Consider the following 26,122-nt stretch of genomic DNA (forward strand, 5'->3'; position numbering starts at 1 on the left):
GCCGAATTTTACTTTTAATATTTAGTTTTTTTTTGTTAGTAGAGCACTGCTCTGAAGCTTGGGGCATTGCTCTACTAACGAAAACACTAAAAATAAATAAATAAATAAAATTTAGATCAAAGATTCTATCCTTATACCGAGGGGCAATTTAAAAAAAAATTTGTTCTTGAAGACATTCTCATATCGAATTTTAATTTTAATTTTTAGTTTTTTTTGTTGATGTAGAGCACTGCTGTAAATCTTGGGGCATTGCCCTACTAACGGAAAAACTAAAATAAATAAATAAATAAAATAAAATAAATTCAGATCAAGGATTCCATCCTTAGACTAAGGGGTAATTTTGAAAATAAATAAATAAAAATAGATTGACCAACCTTCTTTGTAATTTATGCCAATAAATGGTGTATTTCATATTTTAGGAAAAATTTTAGGATCTATACATAAATCACTCTCTTTTCAAAGAACGGCTATTGGAATTTACTAAGTACATAGCAATCCTAAACCCTAACTAGTCTAGTCTCTCTCTCCCCTTATCTATAGTACATTATTAAGCAAGAGTTACAGGGTGGATGCGTGTCACGAAAATAAGAAGGGAACCTAATGTTATAGAGGTTGCAGGACATATTCTCCCTGTTTAGGGGAAGAGAGAGAGACTAAAACAAAATGAAGACATATTCTCATGCTTCAAGGACGTGACCAAAAGCAGGAATTCACGTTTTCTCCTCACACTACCAATACCACTAACATTTCAACTACAGATCTTCATTAAGATGTGATGAGGAACCTATCCTAAGAGCTAGTGGAGGACGAGCAGGCCTCAGTCACTTCAATTGCATCTTTACCTTTCTCATTATAAGCAATAGCAAGCTTCGTAGGTTGAGGTTCACGCCTGGCCACCAACCGAAGTGAGAACCTAGCCGGAGTTGTAACAGTCGTCCACCACCAGATGAGACTTCCCCCACATCAGTAGCTTTCTTGGCCACACCCATCTCACCTTTCTGTTTATAGCTCTCTTTAACCTTCTTAACCCTCTCTTTAATCACTCTAAAACCTGAGCAATGGAGACATTGGAACCCAGTCCAATATTATCCCACATTGCAGATATTTCCTCCAAATTATCATCAGGTACCCCAATTGGAACACCCTGCCCATTAACCCCTACTTCAACATCAACAACACCCTCTAAGTTTCCACCCTCTACTATCTCCCCCTCTACCATATCTTTATGTCCCCCGGCACCTCTGCCAAATCATCACCAACAACACCCTCACCAACAACTTCACCACCTACCCCATCACCATCTACAATATAAAGCATACATTCATCTTCTTAATCTTTCTCTACAACTGCCCCCAACCCCACCCCCCCCCCCCCCCCCCCCCCCCCCCCCACTCCATCCCAGCAACGGAGGCAAAAGGTCACGATTACCCAACCCCAGAGGCATTGGAGGCGGGTGAAGTGAAGGCAAAGAACACAGAAGCTGGAAGCATTTAGATTGGTACAATGTCATCCCCCGCTCCTTCTTCGATGACCACGATCGGCAAGCCTTGGTCTTCGGTTGTAACACTCGGACCCGTATCAGCCTCCTTCGAGCGGCCCTTTCAAAAGGCAAGAACTTTTTCAAGCTCCTCCACCAGGCAGCTGCAAGCAATATGGCAATATTCTTGTAGAGTTTGAGTAGATAAAACAAAATAACAACTACTTCTTCTGGAGAGAAGTTCCTCTCTCTTATCCTACCTCCTAAGGAATGTTTGCCAGTAGCAGATTCCTTTGCTTTAATACACCAAGAGACCTCCTTTATACTAGAGGTCAAACCGCCAATGCTAATGTAGCCCCCCAAGTCAAGCAATGGATAAATGTTAACCCCACATGATACTTGGTTTGATAGGGACAACTATGTCCCCAAAATCTCCCCGCCATCCTTAGGAATATGATTTACTTTCCCCATATCCCCCTTAACTGTCTCTTGAATGTCTTTATCACCTTGGTCAGCACCTCCACTGCCTCTTTTTAGGCTGGTGGACCCCACCTCTCATCTTTGAAGGGCTACTTGGTCATCCTTTTTTAAATTTACATAACTATCACCCACTTTGACCTACTTGGTTTTCGGAACCCAAATCCATTTACACTTGGGCGCCGCATCATATGCCACCTTTCTTTTCAAATTACCGTTATTTCATCCCCCACGTGTACAGCTATTCCACCTTTGAGGCTTGGTTAGCATTGTTCTCTGCAACACATCTCCAAAACCATATTTCCCAAAGGCCTTACCTTCTCCCTCTTTCCGATCTCTCCTATGTACAACTTTCCATTCTGGTTCCATATCATCCCTAGAGTCATTATCAGTCACTCTCGGTTTCACTTTGTCATCCTCTTTGATACCATTTCTAAGACTTTCAATCTAAACTCGAATTAAAAATTCATCTCGTTGAACAGATAATCTAATGGCTTTGATATTAAGAGAAAAGGAATTCCTCTTATCTCTCACCCGAATATAAGACATATCCCCATTATCCAGACCCGTCCAGTCCATACTGACAAATTCCCCACATACAATCCGAAGCTTCTAAAAAATATCAAAATTCCAAGCATGCAATGGGATACCAAACAGTCTAATCCAATAAAAATCTTTGCAAATTAAGGAAGAACAAACCAAAGAACTCTAGACACTAATTGTTAAGAGCTTACCTTGAACTTGTCATATTGGAACCTGCATAGCTTTCCACACATTGTGAGAAGATGCTAAGATTAAGATACAACGGTTGTCCTTCATCTTCCTGACTACAGGCTTGTATAACAAACTACAGGCCCTCCTAGCCCAGTCACCGAGGCCGAAATAGTCATTAGATGGTGGTAAGAAAGACCCCACCACCATCTTTGAAGCTCTTCTTACAAAGTCAAGAACTCATCCTTCCCCAATATGACATGAGGGTGATCCACTATTTTCCTGCACCCATTATCTTCATCATCACCAACATCCTCCACTTTCATGCTTAACCTCTCAGTAACCCTCGCCATTTTTTACTTCATTACAAAAATAGTCTATCCCAAGAAAAAGAAAAAGTCATAACCTTTGCAAATTGAAAACAGTTGTAAAGAGTGTCTTCCATGAAAATGAAAAACCAAAAGTCATAACCATTGCATTTGTCTAGGTCATCTTCTGCCACAAAATCTCCGAGATATGATCTTCTTCAATGGTCCCCACCCATCTAGAGTATCTCCGATCCTCAAATGTTTCATATGAATATCAAGCTCCAAATCACCTAGAAGATCATCTTGTAACCAAGTAAAAGCACCAAAATTGATAGCTATTTTTGTATCAGAATGAATTGGTGGGTTGCATCCTCATTCACTGGAAAAACAAAGATTCTTCTTCCTTCTCCTACGCCTCCCAATTTTTTGAAAATAATTTTTAAGATTGCAGCTCTTCTGATCGAAACCCCAAGCCAATCGTTGGAATCTTGTTGAATCTCAGTTTCTCAGCAATGAATCCACTTGATTTCTACAATTTCACCGGAAAACTACCAACTTGGTCTATAGGGCTTTTTGAATCCACCAGATTTTGAACCCTATGAACATATTTTCCTCGTCTACAAAATTTTAAGGCGAAGTCAATATCTAACTAGGCTTTCCTGAATCCCCCAGCCAATCATATCCCCTCGTCATATGTCCAAGAACCCTAGTCCTCCATCATTTTGTTCGTTCTCTTCTTGTTGCTGAAAAAGAAGAAATATGCTAACGAAAGGAAAAAAATTGAATGGTTCTTATCCCTCTCTCCCTCCCACATTTTTACACTCTCTCACTCACATTATTTCTCTTAATTTACTCTTACTTTCTATCTCTCCTACGTTTCTCCATTAGCTCTCTCTCTCTCTTTCTCTCTCTCTCTCCATCCTACATGCACGCAAATATGAGAGCAACACCCCTTTTATTATCGTGCCACATGTCATTTTTCATTTAATTATTATCCCTCTTTCCCTCCCACATTTCTACATACTCTCTCTTTTATTTCTCTTAATTTACTCTTTCTATCTTTACTACATTTCTCAATTATCTCTATCTCTCTCTCTCTCTCTCTCTCTCTCTCTCTCTCTCTCTCTTTCTCTCTCTCTCTCCATTTTACATGCATGAAAATATATAAAAATATGTAACTCCTTTCGCTGTGTGAAGACACCTTATCTTCTCTCCATCTCTCCCACATTTTTATATTAGCGCTCACTCTCTCTCCTTCCTACAAGCATGAAAATACATACAAATAGGTAACTCGTTTGGTTGTGTGATGACACATCATCTTCTCTCTTCCCCAATTAAAGCAAACTCAATTTACACATCTTTTCCTCTCACTAACGTTATTATATTCTCATTCTCTCTCTATATATATGCATGTAAAGGCATAAAAATAAGTAACTTCTTTTTTAGTATGATCACACCTCATCTTCTGGGTAACTCCTTTTTTTAATGTGGTGAGGCCTTATTTTTCCCCTTTTTTCAATTTAAGTAAATTCTTTTCTCTCCCCAATTTAAATAAATTCATCTCTCTCTCTCTCCATGATTTACTCTCACTCCTGCCTATATTTATCTCTCCTATATTTCCCTTCTTGTCTCACCTACCTCTCTCCTATATATATCTCTCCCTTCTTTGTCCTTCCTACTTTTTTTCTCCCCCTCTCACAATTCTCCTTCCATCGTTACTCTCTCTCACACATACATGCATGCCATAACTGCCTCATACATCTCTCCTATATATCTCTCTCCCATCTTTCTCCTTCCTACTTTTTTCCCCCCCTCTCACAATTCTCATATTCACATTACTCTCTCACACACACACATGCATGCCACAATTGTCTCTCTCTTCTCTCCCTCTCTCAACGCATGCCACACCTCTCTCTCTCCCTCTCTCAACTTTTAACATGTGCTTCACACACAACAAATGTGACTATGCTAATACTCTCCAAGGCAAACAAATTTTTTTCTTCTATATAGGTATGTTGATTTCCATTTTCTTTTTATATTGTACATTGTCTGGATTTTTGTTTCTTCTTCTTCTTTTTTTTTGGTTTTTCTTTTCTAGGTACCCATAGATGAAGCCCATCTACACAAGAAACAAGAAATATGAATATAGCAGCCTTGGCTACTTTGAGAGAGCCTAGATGAGTCTCATTGGATATTAGAGTTATTCGGTATTACTTTTGCTTAAAAGTGTGTATAGTGTTTAATACAAGAACTAAATAATTTAAATTCTTTATTGGTTGTACTTTTAGAAGTTATGCAAGGCAATCATATTTTGTTTCGTCTACATAAATATGTTGATTTCTATTTTCTTTTAATTTGCATATTGTCTGGATTTCTATTTTTTCTTCTTTTTTTTTGTTTTTTTTCTAGGAACTCATAGATGAAGCCTAGCTGCATGGAAGAAGCAATTTGTGAGAGAACCTAGATAAGCCTTCATTTTGCTGCTCATTGGATAGTGAAGTGTTTGATATTACTTTTGCTTAGAAGTGGCTGCAGTGTTTAGTATAAAAACTAAATAATTTTAATTGGTTATTGCTTGTACTTCTATATGTGCAATGAAGTTATTCTCATAGAAGGTACAATACACCCTAATAAAATGTATTAGTTGTCGTGATTGGACCCATTTTATGAAGAAGATGTGTAAACGGAAGTTATGACATAGAAAAGTTTTGAAATGTGGTGCAAGGAGGTAGAAATTTTTTAGAAAAGTTGATTTATTAGGAAAGAGAGAGTGGAGGTATGTGAAAATATTGGTTAGGATAGAGAAGAGAAAGAAAATAGTAGGGGTAAAATGTATTAGTTGTCGTGATTGGACCCTGCACCACAATAAAATAAGAGATGTGTTAACATAATTGAAATTATTTTGTAGCAATAACTACCTCAAAATCAAGTCACGTCCGTAAATAAAAAATTTAAAATTTATAGTATCACTATGATTAGTAATTGCAAAAGAGAAAAAGAAAAATAAAATATTTCGATTTGCTTTATTCTTTTATGTTTTGCTTCATCTATTTCTTTCATTTTCTATTTGTACATTTTTTATAAATTTTAAAATTCAAAATAAAATTAAAAAAAAAAAAAAGAAAATTTTTACTAACATAAAAGAAGAAAAATAAATAATACCAATACTATGATTATTAGGATATGGATATCTCGGTTCATATTGATATACTTAAAGAAGAGAATGGGTATACATCTCTTGATATAGAGGTACTTATTGATATAAACATTTATTCAAAATAATGAAGATGTAGCCAGTTGGGCTTTGGATCCGAGGACGTAAGGCTTGGGCCTGAACTATATAAATTATGTGCTATCTCTTCTTCTATCTCTATTCTCCATTCAATGTCTGTGTATGTATGCTCCAACGAATTCTAGCATGGTAAATTGGGTTTCTTAATCCCATATCTGAAGATGTGTGAGCTAAGATCTAAGGTTGTTGTTGCCCGTGAGGTTGCTGAACTCTTATCGTCTGTGTTGCAGGCCCCTGACCGTAGAGTGAGAAACACCCTCGGTCCTTTTTCGGCGCACTACTTGTGTCATCAAAAGCACTCTTATTGTCTGTGTTGTAGGCCCCTGATCCGTAGAGTGAGAAACACCCTCGGTCCTTTTTCTGCATACTACTTTTGTCATCAAAAGCACACTTATTGAGACGGTGTGCCTAGCGTTCTTTTGTCAAAACTTCAAAATCGATATATGAGATGATCCAAGCTACAACCATTCTAGAAGACATGATCAAAACAGAGCACTTGAGAAGTGGTTGGTGGCTTTTCTCGGTCTTCTTTCATACATCAACAGGAATGCAGACATTGTCCACCTAGCTTTGGTGGCACTGAGGGTGAGAGAAGTCCTTATGCTCTCCCTACTTTGAAGTGAATTATTTGAGGGCCAAAGCAATTCCGCATGCTAAGGATACCCGAAGATGAGCATGAAGATGATAAAGCTACATTGGGTTCTATGATATCAACTAGTGATATTGCGTATGTGGATGGTATTGAACAACTTATGATGAATGAAAGGAACATCCTTGAAGCTTTTGAGAAAGAACCGTCGATGATGTTATTTTAGATCATCATGTATCTACTCACCGCTCCACATTAGAAGCCGCACAAGAAGCATTGTTCATAGACTTAAGAGAGAGAGAGGGAGGACAGAGATTCATTCTTTATGTCAGGACTTATGAGCTTATCCGTTTCCGTTTGTGGTGGTTTTTAGAGAGAGAGTGATTGATTTGGGATTTTATGGTTAAAAAAAAAAAAGGAAACAAAGGTAGTTTGCAAGTTGGGTGTTTTTTCTATTTTGCAAATTGAGTGTTTCATCGCATCCATATGAAGATGAGTACAGATGAAGTCAACATCTCTAATGTACCTACTCTGTGGACAAGAACATCAATTTTTATTAGTATTCGTGCATTTTTCTGTTGTCTCATGCGTTAGTTACTTGTGTATGCATCGCCATGTAGCAGAAGACTTCGTCACACCATTATTGTAGTGACATCGTCAGGGGGAGCACACTCATGATTAGCGGATTTTTCAAGGAGAAGTTTTCATAAATCTTCAACGTTCGTTGCCACTTTATTTGTCACAGAGCCGTCTTTGTTGTACCTTTGTAGCACTTTTAGTGGTCTTTAGACCAAGTTTGTGTCCTAGATTACATCTTTTTGCTCTTGCAGACTATTCAAGCACGCCAGTGAGAGCAGTGCAAGTTTCTTTAACAACTCTTTGGTCTCAAAACTCCAATTCTAGTTTCAGTTTGATGAACGAATTTCTCGATTCTAGTTGATGATCAAGTTTTCAGTTACTCGATCATGTTTGATGATTAAGTTTTTTGTTACTTAATCCTATTGGATGATGGAGTTTTCTGTTGCTCAATCATGTGTGAAGATCATTTTCTTTTAGAGAGAGAAAACCTTTAAAAGAAAAGAAGCCTCTGAGAGAGAAGATCTTTAGAGAAGAATACCCAAGAGAGAGAAAGTCTCTAAAAGAAAGTAGAGAGCCCAAGAAATGTTTTTTCTTGGAAGACCCTAGAGAGAGAAAGTCTCTAGAAGAAAGTATAGAACTCAAGAAAGGTTCTATCTTGGAAGACCCTGAAGAGAGAAAGTCTCTAGAAGAAAATAGAAAGCCCAATAAAGGTTGTTTCTTAGAAGACTATGGTAACCTGTGAAATTTATAATGGATTTGATCACTACTCATTTTTGTCAATTTAGTATTGTTCAAACTCCAGCTGCTTTGTGTCAAAGCATCTTGAGTTTGAGGGAGAGTGTTATAATATGAATATCTTGGTTCATATTGATATACATCATTATAAATATATAGGTATATATCTCTTGATATGATTAGGTATCTATAAGATTAGGTATCTAGAAGAGACCAAGTCAAAGTTATTTGGTCATCAAGTTATCATATCATAATTATCTCCTGTAATTGTGTGATTATCCTCTATATATAGAGGTCCTTATTGATGTAAACATTCATCCAAAATAGTGAAGATGTAGCCAGTTGGGCTTTGGATCCGTGAACGTAAGGCTTCGGCCTAAACCACGTAAATGTTGTGTTCTCTCTTCTTCTATCTCCATTCTGCATTAAATGTCTCTACATGTATGCTCCCACGAATTCTAACATTCTAACATGGTAAATTTTAACAATGATTAGTTTTGATTGCAATAAATATCTGTTTATTATAAGTTTATTAAATGTATCATATGATATATTTTTGTATTTGTATATTCTAATTTTTTAATAGTGCATACTTATAAGTGTATAATCTACGTACTTGTGTAATTAAAAATATAATTACTTATATTAAAAATAATGTAACCGAAAATATAAAAAATCAAAAAATAATCAACAACAATACAAATTATATAAGGTAATGATATAGTAAAACTTCTATTGCTAAATGGAAAAAAGAAAGAGATCATTTCTTTATTGTTTTTCTTTTTTGCATCTTTAGTTTTGTTAATTTATCAAAATAATACTAACCTATAAATAAATAATATATATTCATATAACTAAAACTAATTTAGTGAATGATATAATTAAAAAGAAAAATAAGCATAATAATGAAGTTATTGGGCTTTGATTTGACCCATAAATTTGCATAATGCATTAAATTAGAATAATATAAAAATATTCATATTTTTGTATTCACTATATTGTTTCTCAATTATTTTTATCGAAGACCAACAAAGTAGGTTTATCTTCTCTCTCTATAATTACGTGAAGATGGATCTATTAGAAACTCTCTCTCTCTTCTCTCCCTATAAATGAAAGTCCTTTTAAAATATTATTTCAAAAGAAAAAAATATTTTTATAATTAATAATTAATTTCTTTCCACATACCTCCATTCTCTTTCTATCCTAATAAATTAACTTTCCTAAAATTTCTCTACCTCTCCCCACATTTCAAAACTTCTCTATCCTAACTTCCATTTTCTTGTTACACATATTATACTTTATTTTTTTTCCTTATTCTTGCGCCACGTGTCTCTATTTTCTCTTTTCTAATATATCTCCCCCGAAATTTTTTCTCTCTCTTTATTCTCATGTACCTACTCTCATTCTCTTAATAAATCAACTTTCTTAAAATCTCTCTTATTTTTTCTCTCCTAATAAATCTACCTCTCTCTCCTTCTGTTTTCTAAAATCTACCTATCTCTCTCCCCCTCTCAATGCTTTTCTCTCTCATTAACTCTAAACGTTTTTAAATATTTAATATTTTCCTCTATTTTCTCTTTCCTCCCCCATAATCTCAAATTTAATGTTCTCTCCTCCCTCTCTACCGTTTTAAAACTCTCCCTAAAATCGTCTTATTAAAATTTCTTTTCTCTCTCTGTCTCTATATGGTTTTCCCAACACTCTCTCCGTCTACGATTTCTCATCTTTATATAAGTTTGTCTCCCTCATCCTCTCGGTCATATGCATTCACATTTATCCCCTCTCACACTCTTTCTGTCGCATATAAGTATGTTGTATTGAATTTACATTAGTTATTGCTTGCTATTTTTTTCTTCTTTTCTCTAATATCATGTGATGTTAAGGTGGTCTATGCTTGCAATTTTTATTTTTATTTTTGCATTGAAACATGAATAATATGATTAGAAATACAAACTGATTAGGTTGCTTAATGTTTTGATTTACTCTATACGATTTATTTTTTTTTTGTATATGCCAATGGTAAAAATATTAACTACTTGAAGAGAGAATTTAGAGATCATGGTGAAAATATTAATTGAAATAAATCAACCTGATCGCATAGGTGTAAAATATTGAGCCACTGATAAAAAAGCATCTGCATACTAAATCAAGTAGAGACCAATGAGAGAGATTGAAAGCAACATAACTACCGTTGTTATTTCAATAGAAAAATGAAAAAAACAATAAATTTGGGAGTTACTACAATTCCATATATACATGGCAATGAGATCGATGAGCTACTCAGAAGATAAACAATGAGCAACATAGGTTGATGACGAGGGTTCAAACCATTGCTCTCAAGGAATGGGAGAATCCCATTATCCCCTTTCTCTTGAAAGAAAGATGGCCAAGAATTTCTTTTGTCAATTTTGTCATGAATCCCACCAGAAAAGCTCATCTAATTCATGCACCCCATCAATAACCAGTCCAATATACTGTCGATGGAAATGACAATAACCTACCCTCCAAGACTTTCTTATTTTTTTGGGTAAATTAGGGGGGGAGAAGGTTTCTTATCCAAATTTTTCGTCGGTGGGGGGAGAAGGCCTCCTATCCAAATTTTTCATTAATAGAAAAAAACAAAATATATTATTTTGCAACCCTATAATGGTGCAATTGCGCCAAATCATGTAATTATAGCTGATTCTATATAACTAAATACACATTCAGGTAAATCTGAATAACATAATAGTACTTGCATAAGATATGTAGTGGATGCCTACATACCTCATGATAACATCGTTAAATTGCTAAGATATAATGGGAGTTGCCTCGGCAAGTCTAACCAATGGAGAACAAATAGGAGGAATTTTGAAAATCAATTGCTACGGATTCTCTCCCTCTCTCCTCCCTCTCAACACTCTTTTCATCATAATTAAAAGAAGTGTAATTTATAGTTTCATTAGTAATAAAAATGATCACTATGAAGTACAATTCTATATTTAACTTAAAATTATTAATTTGTTGTTATATTATAGTTATAGTTAAATAAATTTGCATATAATTATTTTATTTTTATATTTTAATTTATCAATAATTGTTTAAATTATTATAACTAATTACTTTGTTATAATAACTAATAATAGTAATAATTGTTATAAAGTTCATGTGACAAATATATGTGCAGTTAATTATACAAAAAATATAATTGAAATCTGCAAAAAGATTCAAAATCCTAATCAAATATTATGAATATCTCATGATCATATAAGCATAACTTTGTAATTATTTATTTAGAGTAAATAAATTCTAATGTTATCTATAGAATTTATTACTTTATATTAATTAGTTTAGCTTACATTTAAATTCAATTATATTCATAATATTATCATCTCTAAGTTATTAAGATATCAATTTTTATATATTGTTCGATATTACGTTATATAGTATCAAGAGAAAGGCATATATATCATTTTACTTTTTTTGACATGTATACCAACTTTATTTTTAGTTTTAATTGCAATAAATATCTAATTATCATCGGTTGTTTATTACACATACCATGCGACACATTTTTGGGACTTTATTTTTTCAATTTTTTTAGAATAATATTTACTTATAAGTAAAAAAATATTGTTTGTTAACATTATATTAAAGTAATTTTAACAAAAAGTTAATTCCTTCTTTGTTTTTCTTTTCTGCATTTACAGTTTCTCCAGTTTTAAAAATGATACTTACTTATAACTAAATAATATATTTACTAATATACGTAAAAATAAATTTATTTACATTAGTTAATGATATAATTGTATATACAGAAAAAGGGAAACAAGATAGTAATTAACAGTAACCACAAATTAGATATGTAAATAATGTAATTGAAATTATTTTTAAAAAAACAATTACCTCAAAATGCAAGTCAATAATACAATTATAATCATATTTTGAAATTTATGTGATATAAATTTTTTCTAATTATCTAGAAGAATATTTACTAACTAACATATTTACTAATAGAGTGCAGTTTGTAAATATTGAAAATATTTTTGATAGCCTTAAAATATATTTTTATCTTTAGTCATAAAGTTTAAAGCTTCAAAAATAATGTAGATTGACAGATCTATGAAAACTTGAAAATCTTGAAAATTGACTGTCCAAAAATGCGTTGCAAATCACACTATTTTAAAAACTTAAAATCCATTTTTTTCTCATGTTCATGCATCTTGATGTCGAGATGATCAATTTGAGGATATTTAGGCCTCAAAACAACTTCATCTAGTGAAATATTTGAGGTAGGCTCTAATTTGATTGTTTCAAGCCTCGGCTCTATGTAAACTTTTCGCTTACTAATATGATTAATAATAATTTTAAAGTGGGTTATAAAATAATATAATTTTAATATGAGAAATTATTTTCTAATAGAAGCCCATATGTGAATATGGATTAACAAAATCTCTCTTTCTATAACTCTCTATAAGTGAATATGCCAATTTAACATTAAATATATATTTTATCAACTAATATTTAATACACGTGCACCGCACATGCATATCACTAGTATCTTTAATGTGCCCCACATCACATTCAATGGATCTCGTTTCCCATGTCTAACATATCCTAAAAACCCAACCATAAAGAAAAGGCCCGGGTTTATTTGATCAGCGCTTGATGATTTGCAATGCTATATCCTAAGCTCAATTCCTACCAAAAGTAGATATTGTCTCCTCACTTACTCACCCCAAAATTACAACCCAACCCTGCTAATCCTACTATCAAAACTTCTACGAAAACTTCTTACTCCTTACAATGAAAAGACAAAAATAACACTAAACTTAAAATCTAAAAATAAGATTAAAAAAAATTAAAAAATCCAATCCGTCAGAGGTCACATATCAAAATTTGAGGCATCATAAAGGATTTATCGACTAGTTCCAACCATAGTTACCAAGCCGCTTCGGAATCTCGCTCCAGAGTTTCGGAACCAGGATCTCGCTCGGAACCCGTTCCTATCTTTTTGGGATCTCGCTCCAATTTTTAGGATTCTCAATCATATTCACAACGGAGCTCGCTCCCGATACTTCAGGGATCTCGCTCCCTCTACTTCAGGGATCTCGCTCCCATTAACAACGGATCTCGCTCTCGCTAAAGCACGGATTTCGATCCCATACACAATGGATTCCGCTCCCTCTACTTCACGGATCTCGCTCGCACTATCTCACGGAACGCATTTTGTAACATTGTAGATGTGGTTCCTGAACAAATTAGATCCCTACTCCCATAATTTTAAGATCGTGATCTCAACGTTTTCGAAAAATGGATTGTACGTTGAGTTGCCAAGTGTGCCCGCACCCATGATCCATCTGGGTCTACCCTATTATACCATTGGCAATAAAAAATAGATTGCACATTGAGTTGTCAAGTGTGCCCACGCCCATGATCCATCAGGGTCTACCCTAACATACCAACCTTGAAATTTATTATTTCCAATTTTCATATATCGTTGGGTGTCGTTTCTATAAGGTTGCATCCTTAAACAATCCAATTAAGATGCACCACCAAATTTTATCATGTCATGTAATTTTGGTGTAAAAAATTATTAGGATTATCTGAAAATCTATTTTCATATCTAATTAAGTACTTTTAAACTCCAAAAAAGGTTAAAATCATGTTAATCTATAAACATATGAAAGAGATAATATGTTGCAAGATGCACAATTTCTGGCACTCAAATTTTTTTATTTTTTTCATACACTCATACATCTTGATGTCGAGATGACCAATTAAAGACTTTTTCAACATTAAAACAACATTTTGTGATAGATTTTTGGGGTGCATCCTTAGTTCTACATTTTATGGTTGCAACCTTATATAAACATTTCCTATATCTTTGATTTTATATAATACTATATAATTCTCAAATGAGTTCCCAAATTTGGATATATATATATATATAGAAAAACACTATACAACGCCTATAGGTGAAAATGAATAGTGATTTTGTCCACCCCATCACCGTCTAAAGTTCATCGCACGGTCATGATTGTCTGGTAGTGTTTCATTTTTCATTTTTTTTCTACAGATCTAAATGACCTGAAATTTGGATTGTGTATTCATAAAAAATATGAAAATCTTCAAAAATTATTAAAAGAATATTTACATGAAAAAAATTGACCAAAATACCCCCAAAATTTTTAGGGGTATTTTGGTCAATTTATTTTTCACGGATAATTTTTTTATATTTTTAAGATGTAAATTTTATTAGATGCGCATCAGTAAGATATACATACTCTCTAAATTTCAAGTCATTATGATTTGTAAAAAAAAATAAAAAATAAAACACTACCGAACAATCGTGACCGCGTGATGAAATTTGGATGGTGATGAGGATTTGCAAAATCGCTATTTATTTTCACCTATAGGCATTGGGAAGACTTTTTCATATATATATATATAATTACCTTTATTTCTATGACCATAAATTTTTTCGAAAATTTGAATAAATTTATTTTGCCATCTTATAACTTTCCAAAAGAAACTTCTTAAATAAAAATGATACTTAGGTTGTATCCATATATACTTAGGTTGTATCCAAATGATACCCAAATCCTGGACAATATATTTTCATGTATACAAATGACAACGTAAAGCTCATTTTAGTATCATATATGTGAATTTGAACAATACTGACATTAATTGTTTATAGCATTAGAAGACTTTATTTCATACTAGATTAATGGGATTTAATTAATCCAAGGACATCTAGGATTGGTTGTGCATGGATCTAGCCTCATGGGCCATTGATAGATAGAACAATGGTTTTTATATTTAACCAAATTGATATTGTATTTGTATGGGAACAGGCTATCGTGCTTAGTTGGTGCACGAATCTATGTTTAATGGAATTGGGTTCTTCATACAAGTGGAGTTCTGCGATGGCGGCATGGACCACCATTGTGCGAGATGCGATTCTACAATGAATGGAGCTCAATTCTAGCTAAATAGGATTGTGGTATTATTTAGATGGGGGCGAGACTCAACATTAAATGGGATTTCATTCTGGTTGTCGACGGGAGCATGATCCTAATAGATATGGGAACGTGATCCCATGTTACATGTAACGTGTTCTTGTCAAATAGGGATCTCGATCCCAATGTATCAAGATCTCGCTCTGTATTCAAACGGGATCTGTCTCCCTAATCAAACGGGATCTTGTTCTATAAATACATGGAACACGTTTCTGTTAAATGGGGATCTCGATCCCAATGTATCGGGATCTCGCTCCTTGCTCAAACGGGATCTCAATCTGTAACTTCTACCCTCACCGAAACTCGCACCACTGTCGATCTCTCATCTCTATTCCGATAAGTAAACCACTGTCTAAAAGAGACCATTACTAGAGCATTGTCTAGAAAGAGAACTTTGAGAGAAACCGAGACTTTCTCTCACTAGAAGGGGAAACCATCCAAAATCTTCATGAGATCTGTTTCTTTACAAGAAACAAGTCTATCAATCTACATGAGGCACAATCATAATGTTTCTCTCTATAGGAAGCTCTCTTCTCTCTAAAGGAGACTTATCTTTCTAGAGTAAACCACATATAGTGACCCAAATAAGGCACACAAATTCTATGCTCTTTCATCCCACATATATGAGGTTAAGAACCCACACTAAATGTGAAACTTCTTATAGATGTTACATATATCTAAAAAACCAACAGATATACCTAAGAGTTCTAATCTTTTTGGATTTTTATTTTCTTTAGGAAACTTACTAATATCAATCTCAATCCCATTTACTATGGGCTTTCTTACATAGGTGATTTTGGATATCACCAAATCCAACAATCTCCACCTTAATATCAAAATCACTTGTTCATCATGCCAACATCCATTGGATAACTTCATAAATTCTTCAACTTTTTCCAAATAAATTTTTTCAGCATTCTTGCTGAAAAATGGTACTTGCCATCAATTTTTTTCACCTCAGGATTCCAGTGGGGCCCTTCTGTACTCACCGCCGGGCCACGTTCAGACCAGATCGCCCCCAGAAAAACCCAAAACTGTAGGCAGCAAGCCTGGCTGGGCAGGTCTTAATATATCATGCAAAAGCCCGACCCAACCCATAGGAATTTGCTGGTCTTGGGCTGGCCCGGTCAAACTCAATTTTTTTAAAGAGAAAACTCTTTTCAAATTTTTATCGTTTGAAGTAAAAAAAATTAAATTATATGCTAAAATATTTAAAAGAAAACTAAAACCTCTTAACAAATATAAAAATATAAAAAATATTGAAAAGGGTGAGCACACATGGTTCCTACCGCCCCCTCTCTCTATCGATCCACTCCTTCTCAAAACTTATTTTCTCACTCCACCGCCCCCTCTCTCTTTCTCTCCAAAAACAGTGTCGAGAATTGTGGTTTCAACATTGAAAATATTTGTGATAGCGTAAAACTATATTTTCATCTTAAATTATAAAATTTAAAGCTTCAAAAACAGTATAGATCAAGCAGATCTATAAAAATCTTGAAAATTGATGGTCCAAATATCCATTATAAGGTCACTATTATCAAAACTTGAAATCCATTTTTTTCTCATGTCCATGCATCTTGAGGTCGAGATGATCTATTTGAAGATATTTAGACATCAAAACAACCTCTTCTAATGAATTTTTTTAGGTAGACCCTAATTTGATTGTTTAGATCCTCAGCTCTATATAACTTTTCCCTTCTTTTCCTTTGATAACATATTCTTTTAATAACTTACTCAAGGTAACCTATAATATGAGCATATCTTGGATCATATTATACTTTGGGTGCGGTTTGTATAGAGCCTAGGCTCTAAACAATCAAATTAGAGCCTACCTTCAAATAGTATCGAGAAATGTGGTTTCAATACTAAAAATATTTGTAATAGCCTTAAAATTTATTTTCATCTTTATTTATAAAGTTTAAAGCTTCAAAACAGCGTAAATCGATAGATCTATGAAAACTTGAAAATCTTGAAAATTGACGGTCCAAAAATGCATTACAAAATACATTATTTTCAAAACTTGAAATCCATTTTTTTTTCTCATGTCCATGCATCTTTATGTCAAGATGATCAATTTGAAGATATTTGGGCTTCAAAACAACCTCTTGTAATTCAAATTTGATTGTTTAGAGCCTCGGCTCTATACAAACTTTTCCTTTATACTTTTCCATAACTTAATAGGTAATGGTCAAAGAAAGAAATTGTGACTTGATAGCTTTGAAATCATCGGAAGTGCCAAAAGGGTCCATGTTTGTGTCCATCTCGAAGGTCGTGCGGAAAAATATCAAATTACATGTGAGAATTGAATATTTCAACACTCTACCTATATTTACAGATTTAGTTTCAAAATACTCATTAAAAAAAAAACACCTCGTCTTGAGTTAAAATAGTTAAAAACGGGAAAAATATTAAATACTTCAACTTGAGTTCAAATAGTTGCAAATGAGCAAAATATTAAATACTTCATATCTACTGGTATTTAGATAAATTGCCAATTAATTTATATGAGAACTATTTAGTGGCACTACAAGACCAACGTACCACCATGAACCCCTGATCCACCGTCCAAAAACATATGATATTCTTTTGATCAAATAATCTTCGCATTACTTTAAATAGTATCGAGAATTGTGGTTTCAACATGGAAAATATTTGTGATAGCGTAAAAATATATTTTCATCTTAAATTATAAAATTTAAAGCTTCAAAAACAGTATAGATCAAGCAAATCTATGAAAATCTTGAAAATTGATGGTCCAAATATCCATTATAAGGTCACTATTATCAAAACTTGAAATCCATTTTTTTCTCATGTCCATGCATCTTGAGGTCGAGATGATCTATTTGAAGATATTTAGACATCAAAACAACCTCTTCTAATGAAATTTTTTAGGTAGACACTAATTTGATTGTTTAGATCATCAGCTCTATATAACTTTTCCCTTCTTTTCCTTTGATAGCATATTCTTTTAATAACTTACTCAAGGTAACCTATAACATGAGCATATCTTGGATCATATTATACTTTGGATGCGGTTTGTATAGAGCCTCGGCTCTAAACAATCAAATTAGAGCCTACCTTCAAATAGTATCGAGAAATGTGGGTTCAAGACTAAAAATATTTGTAATAGCCTTAAAATTTATTTTCATCTTTATTTATAAAGTTTAAAGCTTCAAAACAGCGTAGATCGATAGATATATGAAAACTTGGAAATCTTGAAAATTGACGGTCCAAAAATGCATTACAAAATACACTATTTTCAAAACTTGAAATCCATTTTTTTTTCTCATGTCCATGCATCTTTATGTCAAGATGATCAATTTGAGGATATTTGAGCATCAAAACAACCTCCTGTAGTTCAAATTTGATTGTTTAGAGCCTCAGCTTTATATAAACTTTTCCATTCCATAACTTAATAGTTAATGGTCAAAGAAAAAAATTGTGACTTGATAGCTTTGAAATCGTCGAAAGTGCCAAAAGGGTCCATGTTTGCGTCCATCTCGAAGATCGTGCGGAAAAATATCAAATTATATGTGAGAATTGAATATTTCAACACTCTACCTATATTTACAGATATATTTTCAAAATACTCATTAAAAAAAAAACACCTCGTCTTGAGTTAAAATAGTTGCAAACGGGCAAAATATTAAAAACTTCAACTTGAGTTCAAATAGTTGCAAATGAGCAAAATATTAAATACTTCATATCTACTGGTATTTAGATAAATTGCCAATTAATTTATATGAGAACTATTTAGTGGCCCTACAAGACCAACGTACCACCATGAACCCCTGATCCACCGTCCAAAAACATATGATATTCTTTTGATCAAATAATCTTCGCATTACTTTAAATAGTGTCGAGAATTGTGGTTTCAACATTGAAAATATTTGTGATAGCGTAAAAATATACTTTCATCTTAAATTATAAAATTTAAAGCTCAAAAACAGTATAGATCAAGCAGATCTATAAAAATCTTGAAAATTGATGGTCCAAATATCCATTATAAGGTCACTATTATCAAAACTTGAAATCCATTTTTTTCTCATGTCCATGCATCTTGAGGTCAAGATGATCTATTTGAAGATATTTAGACATCAAAACAACCTCTTCTAATAAATTTTTTTAGGTAGACCCTAATTTGATTGTTTAGATCCTCAGCTCTATATAACTTTTCCCTTCTTTTCCTTTGATAACATATTCTTTTAATAACTTACTCAAGGTAACCTATAATATGAGCATATCTTGGATCATATTATACTTTGGGTGCGGTTTGTATAGAGCCTAGGCTCTAAACAATCAAATTAGAGCCTACCTTCAAATAGTATCGAGAAATGTGGTTTCATTACTAAAAATATTTGTAATAGCCTTAAAATTTATTTTTATCTTTATTTATAAAGTTTAAAGCTTCAAAACAGCGTAGATCGATAGATCTATGAAAACTTGAAAATCTTGAAAATTGACGGTCCAAAAATGCATTACAAAATACATTATTTTCAAAACTTGAAATCCATTTTTTTTTCTCATGTCCATGCATCTTTATGTCAAGATGATCAATTTGAAGATATTTGAGCATCAAAACAACCTCTTGTAATTCAAATTTGATTGTTTAGAGCCTTGGCTCTATACAAACTTTTCCTTTATACTTTTCCATAACTTAATAGGTAATGGTCAAAGAAAGAAATTGTGACTTGATAGCTTTGAAATCATCGGAAGTGCCAAAAGGGTCCATGTTTGTGTCCATCTCGAAGGTCGTGCGGAAAAATATCAAATTACATGTGAGAATTGAATATTTCAACACTCTACCTATATTTACAGATTTAGTTTCAAAATACTCATTAAAAAAAAAACACCTCGTCTTGAGTTAAAATAGTTAAAAACGGGAAAAATATTAAATACTTCAACTTGAGTTCAAATAGTTGCAAATGAGCAAAATATTAAATACTTCATATCTACTGGTATTTAGATAAATTGCCATTAATTTATATGAGAACTATTTAGTGGCACTACAAGACCAACGTACCACCATGAACCCCTGATCCACCGTCCAAAAACATATGATATTCTTTTGATCAAATAATCTTCGCATTACTTTAAATAGTATCGAGAATTGTGGTTTCAACATGGAAAATATTTGTGATAGCGTAAAAATATATTTTCATCTTAAATTATAAAATTTAAAGCTTCAAAAACAGTATAGATCAAGCAAATCTATGAAAATCTTGAAAATTGATGGTCCAAATATCCATTATAAGGTCACTATTATCAAAACTTGAAATCCATTTTTTTCTCATGTCCATGCATCTTGAGGTCGAGATGATCTATTTGAAGATATTTAGACATCAAAACAACCTCTTCTAATGAAATTTTTTAGGTAGACACTAATTTGATTGTTTAGATCCTCAGCTCTATATAACTTTTCCCTTCTTTTCCTTTGATAGCATATTCTTTTAATAACTTACTCAAGGTAACCTATAACATGAGCATATCTTGGATCATATTATACTTTGGATGCGGTTTGTATAGAGCCTCGGCTCTAAACAATCAAATTAGAGCCTACCTTCAAATAGTATCGAGAAATGTGGTTTCAAGACTAAAAATATTTGTAATAGCCTTAAAATTTATTTTCATCTTTATTTATAAAGTTTAAAGCTTCAAAACAGCGTAGATCGATAGATATATGAAAACTTGGAAATCTTGAAAATTGACGGTCCAAAAATGCATTACAAAATACACTATTTTCAAAACTTGAAATCCATTTTTTTTTCTCATGTCCATGCATCTTTATGTCAAGATGATCAATTTAAGGATATTTGAGCATCAAAACAACCTCCTGTAGTTCAAATTTGATTGTTTAGAGCCTCAGCTCTATATAAACTTTTCCATTCCATAACTTAATAGTTAATGGTCAAAGAAAAAAATTGTGACTTGATAGCTTTGAAATCGTCGAAAGTGCCAAAAGGGTCCATGTTTGCGTCCATCTCGAAGATCGTGCGGAAAAATATCAAATTATATGTGAGAATTGAATATTTCAACACTCTACCTATATTTACAGATATAGTTTCAAAATACTCATTAAAAAAAAAACACCTCGTCTTGAGTTAAAATAGTTGCAAACGGGCAAAATATTAAAAACTTCAACTTGAGTTCAAATAGTTGCAAATGAGCAAAATATTAAATACTTCATATCTACTGGTATTTAGATAAATTGCCAATTAATTTATATGAGAACTATTTAGTGGCCCTACAAGACCAACGTACCACCATGAACCCCTGATCCACCGTCCAAAAACATATGATATTCTTTTGATCAAATAATCTTCGCATTACTTTAAATAGTGTCGAGAATTGTGGTTTCAACATTGAAAATATTTGTGATAGCGTAAAAATATACTTTCATCTTAAATTATAAAATTTAAAGCTCAAAAACAGTATAGATCAAGCAGATCTATAAAAATCTTGAAAATTGATGGTCCAAATATCCATTATAAGGTCACTATTATCAAAACTTGAAATCCATTTTTTTCTCATGTCCATGCATCTTGAGGTCAAGATGATCTATTTGAAGATATTTAGACATCAAAACAACCTCTTCTAATAAATTTTTTTAGGTAGACCCTAATTTGATTGTTTAGATCCTCAGCTCTATATAACTTTTCCCTTCTTTTCCTTTGATAACATATTCTTTTAATAACTTACTCAAGGTAACCTATAATATGAGCATATCTTGGATCATATTATACTTTGGGTGCGGTTTGTATAGAGCCTAGGCTCTAAACAATCAAATTAGAGCCTACCTTCAAATAGTATCGAGAAATGTGGTTTCATTACTAAAAATATTTGTAATAGCCTTAAATTTTATTTTCATCTTTATTTATAAAGTTTAAAGCTTCAAAACAGCGTAAATCGATAGATCTATGAAAACTTGAAAATCTTGAAAATTGACGGTCCAAAAATGCATTACAAAATACATTATTTTCAAAACTTGAAATCCATTTTTTTTTCTCATGTCCATGCATCTTTATGTCAAGATGATCAATTTGAAGATATTTGGGCATCAAAACAACCTCTTGTAGTTCAAATTTGATTGTTTAGAGCCTCGGCTCTATACAAACTTTTCCTATATACTTTTCCATAACTTAATAGGTAATGGTCAAAGAAAGAAATTGCGACTTGATAGCTTTGAAATCATCGGAAGTGCCAAAAGGGTCCATGTTTGTGTCCATCTCGAAGATCGTGCGGAAAAATAAAAAATTATATGTGAGAATTGAATATTTCAACACTCTACCTATATTTACAGATTTAGTTTCAAAATACTCATTAAAAAAAAAACACCTCGTCTTGTGTTAAAATAGTTGCAAACTGGCAAAATATTAAATACTTCAACCTGAGTTCAAATAGTTGCAAATGAGCAAAATATTAAATACTTCATATCTACTGGCATTTAGATCAGTTGCCAATTAATTTATAAGAGAACTATTTAGTGGCCCATCAAGACCAACGTACCACCATGAACCCCTGATCCACCGTCCAAAAACATATGATATTCTTTTGATCAAATAATCTTCGCATTACTTTGATTCATTCCTTAGATCAACCTTAAAAATAAAAATGACCATGGTGACAAAAAAAATTTAATGTACCATAACAATATCCCATCTTAACTCTTGATCGTATATTTGAGCAGCAATCAAATATAGGGTTTTACATAAAACTATTTCTTTCAAAGTTGTTCATAAGATAGATCAAAGATGCTATAAAAATATTCAAATAAAAACAAAAATCCACTAAAAATAATTTTAGATAGAAAAACTATACAATGAAAACATTTATCTTTGGTACAAGGCAGGCACAATTAACCTTGACCATTAAAAGTGAAATTAGATGGTTGTATTTTTTCCATTGACCAAACTCAAACTTCAAAAGTACTTGTCAAACTTCAACTAATTGCCAACTGATGTGAAAAGATGCACTAAGATCAATTGGTATGAAAATATTTCTACACTTACCGCATGAAAGAATTTTTTCATGTAAATTCTATGTCTAAAGTTTCATATTAAATTTTCAATCCAAATTGGTCCACTCCCTACTAGGCAGGGGACGTCTCCAATGGACTAAAAAAGGAAATTTTGAATTGCATATATGGACTTGTAGTATAGGAGATGCTGAAGAATAACAATAAGAAGAAACAAGGGAAAGGTGGGTCTAGTTTAATCTATGGATGTCGGGCAAAATAAATAACAATACAAATAATATTGGGAACCCATCACTCTCTGACATGATTAGAGGTTTGATTATTATAGATTGAACTCGAATCACATGCAGAGCACTTGCATTCTGAATAAAATAACAAAATATGATTTGCATATCCCAAATATTAGCAAGGAGTTTTCAGTATAAAAGAAAGTACCCTCATCAAGAATCTCATTGAATCAAAGATGAGAGGAACCGCAGCGTTAGCCACTGTCATGGCCTCATTGGTGCTCTTCTTCTCCTCTATGCCCATTGGCCAAGCACAGCTAGGCCTTGACTTAGGTGGACCAAAAGTGAGCCGCATCCAATTCTACTTACACGATCTCCTTGTCGCAGAAAAGCCTACGGCAGTGCCTGTTTCTGAAGCCAAGACGACACGCGACTCGCCCAGTCGCTTTGGCGAGGTTGTCGTTATTGACGACCCCTTGACCAAAGGACCGGAGCTCACATCCAAGCTTGTTGGTCAGGCTCAAGGCCTGTATCATTTCACATCCCAAAGTGAGATCACTTTGTTCGAATCCCACGCTATAGTATTCACAGGCGGCAAGTTCAATGGAAGCAGTCTCAATGTGGTGGGGAGGAATCCACTTCTGCATACGGTGAGGGAGTTGTCGATTGTCGGAGGTACAGGTGTCTTCCGCTTGGCTCGTGGCTATGTCCTTAAATCAACCCACTCTATCGATCCAGCAACTCTGAATGGTATAGAGTTCTGCAACGTAACTGTTTTCCACCACAGAGGAAATGGCATGCATGAATCGCTTTAGAATATGATTCTATGACTTATGTAAACTTAATGAATAAAATTTCCTTGTGCTGTTTCTCCTTTTCAATTTGAATCAAATCTCTTTGTGTCATACATGATGGAAGGTATTGTTTGTGCTGCATACAATGTTAAACATAATTGTATCCGACCGGACCCCAAACTGGCTTAGTCCGCTGAGAACCTGGATAGTGAAAACACTCATAAATTTTGTAAATTTTTTAAAGGATCTCAAGATTTTAACCGGTTTTCATCAAAGCTCTTTGTGGCAGACATGATGGAATGTATTGTTTGTACTGCATACAATGTTAAACATGATTGGATCAGTCTGGAACCCAAACTAGTTTAGTCCGCTAAAAACCTGGATCTTGAAAACACAAATTTTGTACATTTGTTTAATGGATCTCAAGATTTTAACCGGTTTTCATCAAAGCTCTTTGTGTCGTACATGATGGGACCCTTCCATCGTGGGAGGTATTGTTTGTGCTTCATACAATGTTATAACCAGGGGTGGTCCCATTATGGGAGGTATTGTTTTGTAGACGGTGGTTTAAAAGTCACAGAGTCGGTTCGGAATCGCCCACGATTTATATGAGAATTGGCACGTTTCTGCACAATATCAAAAATCGGATGTATTAAAAAAAAAATTGCATCGCCGATTCTCAGTGCCATGCCACAATGAATCAATATCGGAAATCAGATGTATTAAAAGAAAAATTGCATCGCCGATTCTCAGTGACATGCTACAGTGAATCGGTATGTACCGATGCGAACTTGAGTTACACTCGCTCTAATGGATGTCCTAGACTGTCATTATACTAATGCAAAGCCACGCGTCCCCTCCATCTACAAAATATAACCTCGCACTCCACGCGTCCCCCTACCCTCTACAACAAAACCTTACAACGTCGCCTTACACTCTACAACAACACTATTCAGAAATTTAATACGCTGCTTATTTAATACGCTGTTTGGTTTATATGCCCATTTTGCAGTCTCATATTTTGCATAAAGGAGTGAAGTGAACATGCCACTTTTTTTTTTTTTTTTTTTTTTTAATATCCTTATTTTCTAATTTCAGGGTAAATTTTTGTTAGTGTCATAATATAAAAATTTATAAAGGGTTTTAGTTTTTTTAATCATGTTCTAAAAAATGAATGAATGAGCATGTCAATTGGTTTAATATTATTAATGAAGTGTGTCAATTTTATAAATATTAGCATCTCATGTTTTCAAATTAGCGTGTCATATTCAATGAGCCTCATCAACATATTCCTCTAATTAAATGACTTAATTAGAGTGCCAAATTTAAAAACTTTCGTATAAAAGTTTTTGCTATTCATTATTAAAATGGTTTTTCCAGTATATTTTATTTTCATATGTATTTTCATTTTTATATTTTTGTAACTATTGTGCATGTTGTAGATAGGTATTTTTTTATTTTTTGAATTTTGATCTCTATCTTCATTTTTTTGGATAAAGTTTTTTTTATTTTTTTAATATCATTATGCTAGAATTTATTGGAAATTTTTAATCATATGATATGAAAACATTTTCTGATATTTTTTTAATCATGTTTACTATATTATAATTAATAATAATGGTTAACAATAGTTCGTACAGGAAAAAAATCTCAATATTAGCATATTGATGCAAAAAAATGAAAGTTCTTAATGGGGTACCCCCATTTCTTATTAGATTCTTAAAAACAATATTTATAATGAGTTTTAATAATCTTTTTAAGCCTTAATCCAACCAAGTCGATCGATTCCCGATCCGGATCGTCGATTCCACGATCTGGATGGGTTTTTAGGGTGCTCGATCCAGGGCACCGATCCATTTTCTAAACCTTATAACATAATTGGATCTGGACCCCATACTAGTGTAGTCCGCTATAAACCTGGATCATGAGAACACATTTAAATTTTGTCAATTTT

The 26,122-nt window shown here is 33.2% G+C and overlaps 1 non-coding gene across 1 annotated transcript; it reads left to right on the plus strand.

Moving 5' to 3' along the window:
- The first annotated feature begins 23,610 nt into the window (after positions 1-23,610).
- LOC18424709 (dirigent protein 1) lies at positions 23,611-24,189 on the plus strand. The gene has a single exon (XR_016041398.1). It is a non-coding gene; the product is annotated as a dirigent protein 1 (transcript).
- Positions 24,190-26,122: the final 1,933 nt, after the last annotated feature.

Source organism: Amborella trichopoda, chromosome 9, assembly GCF_054954075.1.
Source record: "Amborella trichopoda isolate Santa Cruz 75 chromosome 9, AtrichopodaSantaCruz75HAP2 v2.0, whole genome shotgun sequence".
Taxonomy (NCBI): Eukaryota; Viridiplantae; Streptophyta; class Magnoliopsida; order Amborellales; family Amborellaceae; genus Amborella; species Amborella trichopoda.